Source organism: Orcinus orca, chromosome 9 (assembly GCF_937001465.1).
Source record: "Orcinus orca chromosome 9, mOrcOrc1.1, whole genome shotgun sequence".
NCBI lineage: Eukaryota > Metazoa > Chordata > Mammalia > Artiodactyla > Delphinidae > Orcinus > Orcinus orca.
The window spans coordinates 49,152,706-49,164,796 of NC_064567.1; the positions used below are offsets into that span (position 1 = coordinate 49,152,706).

General features: G+C 43.2%; 1 pseudogene; it reads left to right on the plus strand.

Moving 5' to 3' along the window:
* The first annotated feature begins 490 nt into the window (after positions 1-490).
* LOC125965361 (uncharacterized) lies at positions 491-11,689 on the plus strand (annotated as a pseudogene).
* Positions 11,690-12,091: the final 402 nt, after the last annotated feature.

Below are 12,091 nucleotides of genomic sequence, written 5' to 3' on the forward strand. Positions count from 1 at the left end.
TTCTCAAAAGTATGTCCTTTGGGGTTGAAGTACAATCTAGAAAATAAAAAACACTTAGGGAAAAAGAACAGTGCTGGGAATATGATTACAATAAATTCAGACTTGTAATGATTAAATACTTAAGTCTACCCATGTGTACTTAGCGTGAAGGTTTTGGACATGTGTGAACACACAGACATGCTTGGGGACATTCTGTAGCTGTGCTATTATACCCCATTACCCAGAAAAAATCTTCCTTATCAGTGTTCAAACACATAAATTCTCATCTGTCTGAGGTCCACTAGGGATTCTCATGCTTAGGGCTAACCTGATGGAATGGGGAGTTGGGTATTCGTATGGCTCTTTGGAGGAGATTTCAATGTTGGTGCTTAGATCACAAAACACCTTTGAGTCTTCTGAAGAACCGTGGAGAGGCAGAACTACTTCCAAATGCCACGCACCTTTTGCAGAGTAACAAACTCACTTACTACATACAAGCAAGAGTATCCACATGCATTCCACCTCTACCCAGGGCCACCATGCTCCTGCCATGTGCAAACTCTCAGGTAGAGGAGCACATCTGGAGAAATTAGAATCCTCCCCATCAGGGAACATTAGGGCTCTAATCCATGGCCAGCGTGAACTCCACCCTGTCTGCCTCTGCAGTGATCCCACCCTCTGTCTTCTCTGCCTCTATCCTACCCAGAGGCTGCAGGTCGTAGGGATCGAACAGAATTCTACTCCCTTCATGAATCAGCCCAGAAAATACTCTCTAAATCAAGACTGTGGGTTCCCTTCACTGTTTCCTCTTCCTGTCTAGAAAAGTGCAAAACGTACAGATTGTGCCCACAAGTCATTGGGCAAATAATTCATTGACCTCTAGAGCACCCTGGCCTTGAATGAACTAGACCCACCATCCCTGAAACACGTCTAGTCACAGAGGACCCCTTGAGAACAGTTAGCCCCAGATGTTCACGACAGAATTGTTTATAAAGGTGAGATGTTAGAAACTTGAATAATTAGCATGGAGGGGCCTGGTTAAATGTATTGTAATGCCATCTTCCTAATGTATTCTATAGTATTAATACCAACACAGTATTGCAAGCATTCAAGGTGATATTGTGGAGAGATTTATTAAATGGGAAATGTTCATGGTATATGATTAAATGAAAAAATGTTTAACGAAATATTATGTGTAGTAATTTCTTATTTTCGTAAAGTAGACATGCATTCCTTTGCATAGATGGACAGACGACACTAAAATGTTAATAGTGGTTAACTGAGTGGAGGGGTTATAAATTTTTCTTTTTTTAATCTGTAATTGACAAATTTCCTACAATAAGCATATATCACTTTTGATATAAGAAAAATTTACTTTAAAAGTGATTTTTAAAACTTTTTATTTATTTTTGTCTGCACTGGGTCTTCATTGCTGCACACGGGCTTTCTCTAGTTGCAGCGAGTGGGGGCTACTCTTCGTTGCAAGCACGGGCTTCTCCTTATGGTGCCTTCTCTTGTTGTGGAGCACGGGTCCTAGAGCTCGTGGGCTTCAGTAGTTGTGGCATGTGGGCTCAGTAGCTGTGGCTCGCGGGCTCTAGAGCACAGGCTCAGTAGTTGTGGCGCACGGGCTTAGTTGCTCCACAGAATGTGGGATCTTTCCAGACCAGGGATTGAACCCATGTACCCTGCATTGGCAGGCGGATTCTTAACCACTGTGCCACCAGGGAAGTCCCTAAAAGTGATTATTTTTTAAGGGATGGTGTTAAGTCCAATCTAAAATGTAGTAGCCAAATATTGGGTGTGCCTCTGTCATCTTAACTCTGCTATCCTTTCAGAAAGGGTCCATGTCACATTTTTTGTCTTTGTGCGTGATTCTATTTGAAGGCTTTGTTCAACTGGTCATCCAACATACACTTATACAAGAACCCAGGTAATAAATTCCTCCTTGAGTTTGTTCCAGGAAGCAGTGGCTCAGCAAAAAAAAAAAAAAAAAAAAAAAAAAAAAAAGATGTGCCCACTTTATTTTGTCAGATGAAATGAACTATGTCACCCCAGATTTTCCTTTTTGCTTTAGCTCAGAGCCATGCCTAGGTGTTCCAATGATCTCATTTCAGATGTCTGGGAATATCTAATGCCTCTGCTCCTCTTCAGCAATTTCAGTTCTACTTTCTTCTTTGTTTTTTTTTTGTTTTGTTTTGTTTTTTACTGTGTTTACTTGTAAAAGAGATTCAGATTTATTTTGGAAATCTTTTGATTTGAATTACAAAAAAAAATTACCAAAAAAATCCTATAGAAGCAAATCCTAAACAAATATAAATATTTGACCATGATTATGCAAAGAAAGCTCCTGTTGCTTTCTCGATGTCCATAGAGACATCATGCTGGGTGAGTGACACCTGAGGAGGAACCCTCAGGAACTTGGGACTCATCTCATTCCTCTTGCTTAGGTGCATGATCCTCTAGCCTCTGCTTGGCACTGATAGGGACAGGTCAGCTTCCCTGCCTGGAGGAGCAGCTGGGGTGTCCCCCTGTGACCTGAAGGCATTGGACGGTGAGCCCAGGAATGCAAGGCATCCCCTTTCCTTCACTGGGATGCTCTGTGTGCCCTTCTGGGGAAGATTTGCTCTTCTGGGCTGCTTCACGCACGTGGTTCAGCCCCTTCAGTTCAACTGGGTCCCTATTCGATATTTTTCTGTGACCCACTGTGAAGATGGAGGATGGGGACGAGAAGGAAGAAGGAGAGAGGGATGGTTTGGTGGTTGGTGGTAAAGAAAGATACAGACAGACAGACAGACAGAGAACAGAAGAGACAACACAGAGTACACAGAACATGTTTAATTAATACTGACATTTATCCTGCTGCAGTTGAAACCCAGGTGGAATAATTGCTGTTCATTGTATTGTTTTAGATGAAAATGGTAGAAATAAATGTAACTGTCAAAATTGTAAACCTTCCCATCTTCATTAAAAATAGAGTTAAGAAATGAAAAGCTGTAGGCAGGGAGGCAAGAGTGTTCTGAGATTTCATTTTTTCCCCCAAGGCAACATTCCTGACGAAGCTTGGCATTCAGGCATCCTGTTTTCTGTCTTGCTACTAATAGTTACTTCATTTTCTCCTCCCTTGGAAAGGGTCACCCAGAGCCCCACGCCCCACCCCCAGCCTCTCCCAGCCTGTACTTCTTCCGAGACCAGTTATCCTCCCTCACTGGCCTTCAAAGCATCCTACTCACCAGTTCTTCCTTCCGGTCCTGAGAAAATGCCTTCTCCAGAAGCTGTCCATGCATTAACCAATCTAAACCTCTTAATGACCCTTTGAGAGGGACCTCTTATCCTCATTTCACAGCAGTGGAAACTGAGCTTCAGAGAAGTTGAATAACTGACCCCGGGTCACACAGCTCGTGCAAGGACTGAGTGACAGGGCTAAGATTCAGAGCATCAGCTGACTCCAGAGCAGGCGATCTGCCCTACGCCTCACTGCTTTCCCAGGAAGTCGTAGGGATCGCCTGGCTCCATGTGCACCTGGTGAAGAGGAAACAGAAGCCCAGAGAGGTGAAGTGGCTTGCTCAAGGTCACCCTGACCCTGCCAGTTAGCCTGGGGCTCTGCACGCTACCATACTGCATAGCTCATTATATTCGAACTCTTTAGCTAATACATTCAGATGCTCAAAACCTGCCACTAAAATTACTGCCAGCATTTTCTAAGAGAAAGCAGCTTAGTTCCAACCTCTTTCTCCATCATTTTTCTTTTAATAAATAGCACAGCTGTGGTTTTATTCCAACTCCTTTCATTTCCTCTCCCTGCCCTCAAGTGGCGGTGTCAACGTGTGACCACGTGGCTCCAGATGGGCCAGCGGGAGAAGGAAAATTCTTGGAAAAGACAGGAAGAGGATTAGCTCTCTCTCTCCATTCATTTCCAACCCATGTCCTTCCTGTGTCCCTGGAATCCAACCTCAGTCTGTGGGCTTGGGAAGTGACTGAAGCCAACGGCTGGTCTGTGAGGGAAAGAGGAGGCAGATACACCAGGGAGCTGAGAAGTACATGGAAATCACACCCTGACCTGCCCAGGTGCAGGGAGCAGGTAGGCCAAGCCCCAGCCTGCCGATGCTTCTCCTTGCGCAGGAGAGAGCCAATCGCTGGTTTCTGTAAGATTCATAGACCTTATCAAGAAAAGAGACCAGATACATTTACTATTTGTTGAAACATGGAGGTTTGACTGTTGATGGAGACACATAGGGTGGTAGAAAGAGCACGAACTTGAGAATCAGATGGATTTTGCTCAGAGTTAGAACTAAGCTACCGACTAACCACTCGGCTAGGGGTCTTGAGGAAGTTATTTATCCTCTCTGAACCTCAGCTTTCTCATCTGTAAAATGGGATACTAGCACACAGTGGGTGCTCAAATATGTATTTAATGAACTGATTTTAGAGTACTCAAAATCATTTGGATTACTGTTTTAAAATAAGAATAACCCAATTCCTGTCCATCTGGAATCCTATCCAGCGTGTAGTTTCAAAGGCAGCAAAGATCTTAATGGCTGAACATCACTGAGGTCCTCCAGAAATTTATTACGTATCCGAGAGCTTATGTTGACGGTATTCTGGAGGCAACGCACGATGCACAGAGTTAGCCCTCTCTATGTTGTTCAAGGTGTTAGAACGACTTAAATTTGCAGGACCACTCACTTATGAGTAATGTATGCGTGAATGTACACACACACACACACACACACACACACACACACACGTCTGCACTCGCTCACACACAGGACCGCAGAACTCACTAACAGGCAGGAGTAGAGTAGCAAATCATTATATTCAACTATCGTGAGCTCCTGCAGAGCTCAAGAATGCAAGTGAGTTTCCCCCCTAATATCCCAACAGGCTAGAGTATTCCCGAGCTTTAAAATAACGTATTTTTTAATCCAAACACTAGCAGACATTTTCCCAAAATTCAGAAGCGTTTTGTCAAGAAGGAAAAGGAACTAACTAAACAGAAGATGAGTGGCATTTCTCAGCTGTTTTATCACATCGCAACTTCAACAAAACCAAGCCCGTCCTTGCCTCATCCATGACAGCTCTGCGAGCAGAATGAGTGGATTGGGGCAGATTTCAGTTTTAAATGCCTCCTAATATCATTTGGGCAAATTAGCTTATGTGGCTGGACATTGGATTCCAGCCACAGAGAATGTTCTTTTCCTGTCAGAAGCTCTGATAACCCAATGCCAGAGTGAAATATCAGTAACCTCTTAACAATTTTTCTTGATTTCTTTAAGAGTGAACATGAGACATGTTAAGAACAACAACCCAATCATTAAACCCCATGCGGTTCTCCTAGGAGCCAGCTCTATTGCTTTAATCAGATTATGGACAACTCATTCTCAGCCCGGCCATTCATCTTCTTTGTTTATATACACAGCAAGTGGCATTCTTCTTAACATCAAAAAATAGTAATCAAAACTGAGAACCACAAAAGACCTTTCACTATGTACGGAGTTAAGTAACATCTATTTGCTTTCATTAGTTTCTAAACAACAAGTACACTGGTTCTGATTAAACCTGGCATGTGTTAATTACATCCGCGGTCCGGGGCTGTTTTGTCTGCGATAGAGGATGACTTAAGAATGAAGCCAGAGCTGAAATTTGAGGCTCCCAGGCCTCAGGAGCCACCTGCCTCCATGCGCTTCCTCAGTGAAAGTTTCCAGCCTCAGAATGGCAGCAACGGATGTGAGCGTGTCACAGAAAGTTACGTTTTGGGGGGGGGGGTTTGTTTTGGTTTTAAGCCCTCGGCTTTATCACCCGTTTTATGGGCTGGAGTTAAATGGCAGTACAAGGCAGTTTGCTCTCTTACTGCTCAGCACTAACAGTCATCATGAGCCATAATTAGAAGTAAAACCACCACATAAATAACACGGCAGAAAAATTGTCACCAGGTCGAGCCAGACTGTGGCTATGGGAAACTTCAGTGGGTCCTGGGTACTTAAGGGGCATCGTGTGTTTTAGCCCATATTTGCCTTACTAAAGCCAAAATGGGAGCTGTTCAGACTTTCAAAACAGCTCTTGAAAATAGACAATGCCAGTTTAAACAGACTGTCTGCTGCTTAGTGTGATGTAGAAACCCTTTGCCTGGAGGCCAGGACAGCTGCAAGGGCTGAGAGGGAGAGGATGGGAGCCAGAGGCGAGGAAGGGTAAAGAAGTGGCTGGCAAGAAAGAAGCGCATGGACTTCCCCCATCAAGGAGGTCTGGATAGATTTCACGACCGCCCATCCTTGAGCCGGGAAGGTCACACTTCCACTGGGGGAACCAGTGAAGTTGGGTGGCCTCACAGAGGTTGCTTCTGTGACATACTCAGTGATGAAGTGGGAGCAGGCAGACTAACATTTCTGAGCATTTTACATCAATTTTCATTAATTCTCATAACAGCTTTAAGAAGTCAGAGAAAATAAATTGAGTCCTGCCCTGGGACAGGGCCCTGAGGAAACAGGACCAACGGCCCACTTTCTGCCTTTGGCCTGCCCATGTGCAAAGAGGCAGCAGATAGGAATTAACATGAGGGCGCCATACAAATAATCAGAAGCATTTCCTTTTTTCCTGATTTAGCCTCCCTCACGCAGGGGTTAGTAAACAAACCAAATGCAGTAAGCCTGGAATGGAAGGAACATGGTAGACAGTAGTTTTCAATTTTGAATCACTTAAAAGATTGATTTAAGTACATCCACTTGCTTTTAAAAAATAAGTCATATGTATTTTTCTATGGTTCAGCCAGAATAGTTAAGGTCGAATCTTCATATGGAATGAAAGAGAACATTCCTCTGCATGATCTGAAAGCCCACATGTGTTCTCTAAAAAAGGATGGTTTGCTTTCTCCTTTTCTTTCTCCTTTTGCAAAATCAAACAAATAAAAACAAAACAAAATTCATCAAAAACTCTGTGTTGAGAGTTTTTTTTAAAAAGAAACATTGCATCTGGTATTAAGCAATGCATTTAGTGGAATGGCTCTCTACATACACACGTAGGTAACACAGCTCCATTTCACATGCGGATTTTTGTCTGCATTTATATCTCTGCAGGCCACATATGGCGTGACACCGACATTTTTAAAATTAAGATATGAAGTGCTCATTTTTTTGTGGACCTGCTATATTCTAACAAATTTACTACACATCTCAGAAAACACATAGCTTTTCCAAAGTTGGTGAGCAGCCCAGTGCGGTTTACCTCCAGCCCACAGCTCTTTCCCTGAATTCAATACTGCAGGCACAATTTAATGCAAACTCAATTTATGACTTAATGCTCTAGGGACCATAGTGAGAGATTGTTACATTATTCTTTTCTAATCCTATTTGTGTTTTAATTTGCTAAGTCTGTAATGAGGTGCATGCCTTGAATAGATTCAAGATCTTTCACATCGCTTTTGACTTTGTTTAATATAATAGATTTTACAGTTTGCATTAAATACCCAGGTGCTACGGTCAGTATTATCTCTTTATTTTCTCAACTAGCGTGAATAAAATTACACCGGGAAAGTAATTGTATACATGTTTCCTTGTTTATTGTAATGGTTTATTTCCTATTATAACTCTTGATTCAAATTACATCTAGTTCTCCAAAAGTCAATTCTCCATGGACTCTTACTACCCCCTTTCCATACAACTGTTCATCTCTGAAAAGAATGGAGACTTGGCTGACAATTGATTAGTTGAGTAATAAGAGAATAAGTTTTCTAGCCTAAGTTGCGAGACTTCAGTTAAACAGAAGGGAATAAAGTGAGGAAGGCAGGGAGGGAGGAAGAAAAGGTGCTGTGTCACTGTAGACTCACTATTTTATTTCGGTGTTTGTTCGGCTGAAACGTACCATCCCTAATCAGAACTGCTACGTCACCCAAACCCACAGTGTGTCATTTGCTGTCCATAACTGTGCTATAGCCAATTAGAGCTAAATTCTCTGTTCTGTATGCACAATCAAAGGGTGTCTGGAATGCATTTTGCTATTTTCTGAATCCTATTATTACAGACATGTTTATTACATTCAGAAGATGGCTTTCTGAAATTACATTGGAATTGTACAACCCACCTGCCATTTACAAACAAAAGAATTTAAGCATTTCTTAACAAGGAGAAAGTTCATTGAGCACTTTCCTGGTAACTTTTCTCGTGTTATTTTCTCCCATGGCCATTTTTACAAGACTCATTGCTCAAGCCTCTATTTTTTCTTCTTTTTTTTTTTTTTTTTTTCTTTTTGCTGTTCACGGGCCTCTCACTGTTGTGGCCTCTCCCGCTGCGGAGCACAGGCTCCGGACGCGCAGGCTCAGCGGCCATGGCTCACAGGCCCAGCCGCTCTGCGGCATGTGGGATCTTCCCAGACCGGAGCCCGAACCTGCGTCCCCTGCATCGGCAGGCAGACGCTCAACCACTGCGCCACCAGGGAAGCCCTCAAGCCTCTATTTTTGTAAAAATATCTAAGCTCTCAAGTTAAGGTTTTTGTTTGTTTGTTTGTTTGTTTTTGCGGTACGCGGGCTTCTCGCTGTTGTGGCCTCTCGCGTTGCGGAGCACAGGCTCCGGACGCGCAGGTTCAGCGGCCATGGCTCACGGGCCCAGCTGCTCCGCGGCATGTGGGATCTTCCCGGACCGGGGCACGAACCCGCGTCCCCTGCATCGCAGGCAGACTCTCAACCACTGCGCCACCAGCGAAGCCCAAGGTTTATTTTTAAATTGATAACTACACAGCCGGTCAAAAAGGAGTTGCAAATTGGCTATTGACACCTGGGGTAGATGCTTGTGACAATTTTCACTATGAAATTTTTCTCAGACTATGTATAAAGGGATTGTAAAGCAGACCCTAAATATATCTATTCGATAGCCCTGAAATCACTCCTTTAGGTTGCCTGTCAAAAGAAAGAAATTTCAAGTTACGCCCTTAAATTTCATTTTGGGCCATTTTAAGAGGAAAGTGAGTGGTGTTAGAAAGACACATGATATCTATTTGAAAACGTAACACCTCATCATTAATTATTAAGGGAGAAGTGAAAGTGTTTCTAAACCCAGTGCTTCTCCTTTCCCTTCTACTGAAGTTTATACTCTTAAATCCCCCCGACCCAAGCTTATTTTATTACTGGTATTTGCCTCCAAGGGCCAAGGGATATTACACCTTTTTATTTGCTATTTTTACAGGACCCAACAAAGTGCTTTTAAAATATATAACCACTTAATTCAAGTCAAGCTTTTTCAATACTCCTTTCCTTCAAGCCCTTTCTAATTCGTTTTCCTCCAGCCAGGAGCCCGGAGAAGACACTGTGATTTATGTTTTCATTTATTTATTTTATTTGGGCTTTTCATTTAAGCAAAGAAACACTCCCCACAGCCCTCAATTCTGCATCATCTCACCCCACTCCACCCCTTTGTATTTGGACCATTAAGATTTTCTTAAGGCCAGACTTTGGAGTATTAAATGGATTTCTTCGGAGCTTTGACCACAGTCTGGAGGAGGCTTGGCCTGGGGTGCTTCTGGGGGCTCCAAGGGAGGGTTGGGGGAGGCTCTTTACACCACTCAGGGTGGCAACACCCCAGTGCTTTACATTTCCACCTTCTTGAGGACAAGCTCTATCTCTTTTTTCCTTTATCACGTCATGCCCAGCCCACTACAGAGCTCCTTAGACAGAGCCCTGGAAGAACTCAGCCTTTCCCTAATGATGAAGGGTGCTCTGCCACAGAGCTTAAATTTCCATATGTTATTGCTCAAACTGACATATTGTTTTTGTTTGGACACTGGGTATGGGATGGAGGAAACTTCTACATGACATTTAAGAGTTGGGATTTGACAGTTTAGAGCCATGGGTTTGAGTATCTGTTCCACTTCTTACCCGGGGGCCTTGAGCAAGTTAGTCCCCTCCACACTGATTCATTGATCCAGCCAGTCAGTCAGCAAAACCTTCTTAGGCACCTACTCTATGCCAGGCACTGAGTTAGGCACAGTGGGTAACAGGTAACAACATAGGCATGGTTCCTGACTGCACTGATCTAGTGAGGCCTACAGATGGGCAAACATTTACAGTAAAATGTGTCAGGCATGATAATAGGAGAAGCCAGGAAAGCCTTTTGGAAAAAAGTGATATATAAGTGACATGAAATCAGTTTCCTCCACTGTAAAAAGGGGTTAATATATTACCTGCTTCATGGGGGCACTATGAGATTAAGTGAGTACAATGGGCCCTTGCATTGCTCCCACATGAAGTGAAAACTCTGTTCAAAAAAAGTGGGAAAGCAATTATTGTCATCATTGCTAAGTAGCATTCCAGGATTCCCCAAGAAATTAACATTGGAGAACCACATAGTTCTTTTTTTTTTTTTTTGCGGTACGCGGGCCTCTCACTGTTGTGGCCTCTCCCGTTGCTGAGCACAGGCTCCGGACGCGCAGGCTCAGCGGCCATGGCTCACGGGCACAGCCGCTGCGCGGCATGTGGGATCCTCCCGGACCTGGGCACAAACCCGCGTCCCCTGCATCGGCAGGCGGACTCCCAACCACTGCGCCACCAGGGAAGCCCCACATAGTTCTTTTTTTAATAGAAAGGAGTAAATAATAATGTTGCCTGTAGAACATTAAAGTAAATTTGAAGATAAATGAACTAAAATTAATAGGCTCTCTCAAGTAAAAGTCACTAACAATTGAGTCTGTTTCAAACACCAGCTTCTCTAGGGCAGAAAGGATCAGACAGCTCGGTTCTACCCACTTAAAAAGAGGACTCGTCCTCCACATGGAGTCTTGGACATTTCCAGCAGAATAATCCTCCTCCAAAGCGTTCTTACCAGTTTATAAAAGGTAATAACATTTACTTTCATTTAAAGCGAGCCAGGAAGCATTTTTAAATGAGTATTCATACATTGAGAATTGTACATATAATTGTAAATTATATTTGCTCATTGTAACTTCAGAAATGAAATTCCCACAGAGACAAACTTTGGCTTCACCTACCCGCCCTTAGGAGACCATGGTTCGTTCCAGGAGGTGCTATGAACTCAGTGGATTCAGTGTGGGTAATGAAGTTCTCCAGGCAATTCCTGAAAATAATAAAATAATCAAGCATTAATGAGCACGATCTTTGATTACTTATACAAATGTCACAAATATTTGGAGAAAATCATCTGTTAGTCACAACAGAATTCATCTTAGGAGAAGAACTGTCTTCATTTTAGCAAATACTTGGCTGGCCATTTTGGGGCCTTTAGATGGGGTCCAAGACAATTGTCCTGCTTAGTAACATAGGAGTAACGTTAGTGAAATGCTCTGCTTAGTAATTTTGAGGTGCTGGGAGCAGCCTAAAAAACAGAGAGAGGGGAAGAATATTTTGAGGGATAGGGACAGAGCAGCTGGTGGGAGATGTTTAGGAGGAGAGCTGGCAAAGAGGTTACCTTGATGTGGGTATGACAGAGGCAACATCACCAAAGATGATGTCCAATATTCAGTTTTTAGTTAGCAGTCTGCCAAGCTGGATTGCTAAGTAGTACTTGCTATGTGTGAGCACACAAATACATGGAATTGTCACCATAGGTCTCTATATATTGCATTATATGAGTAGATACTGGAAGCCCTCAAGGAAACTGAGGGTGTCTTGGTGGCTACCGGGCAGAGGAGAGCAGCACTGGTGTCCAAGAGAGATCCAGAGGTCAGCAGGAACAATGTATTGGAGGAAGAGATCCCCAAGAACACAAGCCCCTAGGAAGTCACAGAAATCATGGGCAAGGCAGTGATACTCATACAGCACGTGAACAAGAGGATTTTAGCCTGTTTTACCCCACCTGGGCTATATGTCTACATATAAACTATAACAAGCCCTTAATTCTTCTTTCATTGGAAATTCTTCCCAAGGCAAGGTAACCTGAAAATTTAAGCCACTATACTGGATGAGCCCTCGTGTCAGACTTCGGAGGAACTGACAAGTTGAAAAGACCACATGGGGCTACTTTTCAGATTTTCAGAGATGCCAGCAACGGCTCCTTTGTATGCTAATATTACTATCCCTTTAAGATGAATTCCCCCACTGTCCTCAATGAATGGTTGCTGATCTAATGATTAATTGATGGCAAAGAGTCTCTAATGACCTAATAGCTCATTAGGGTTG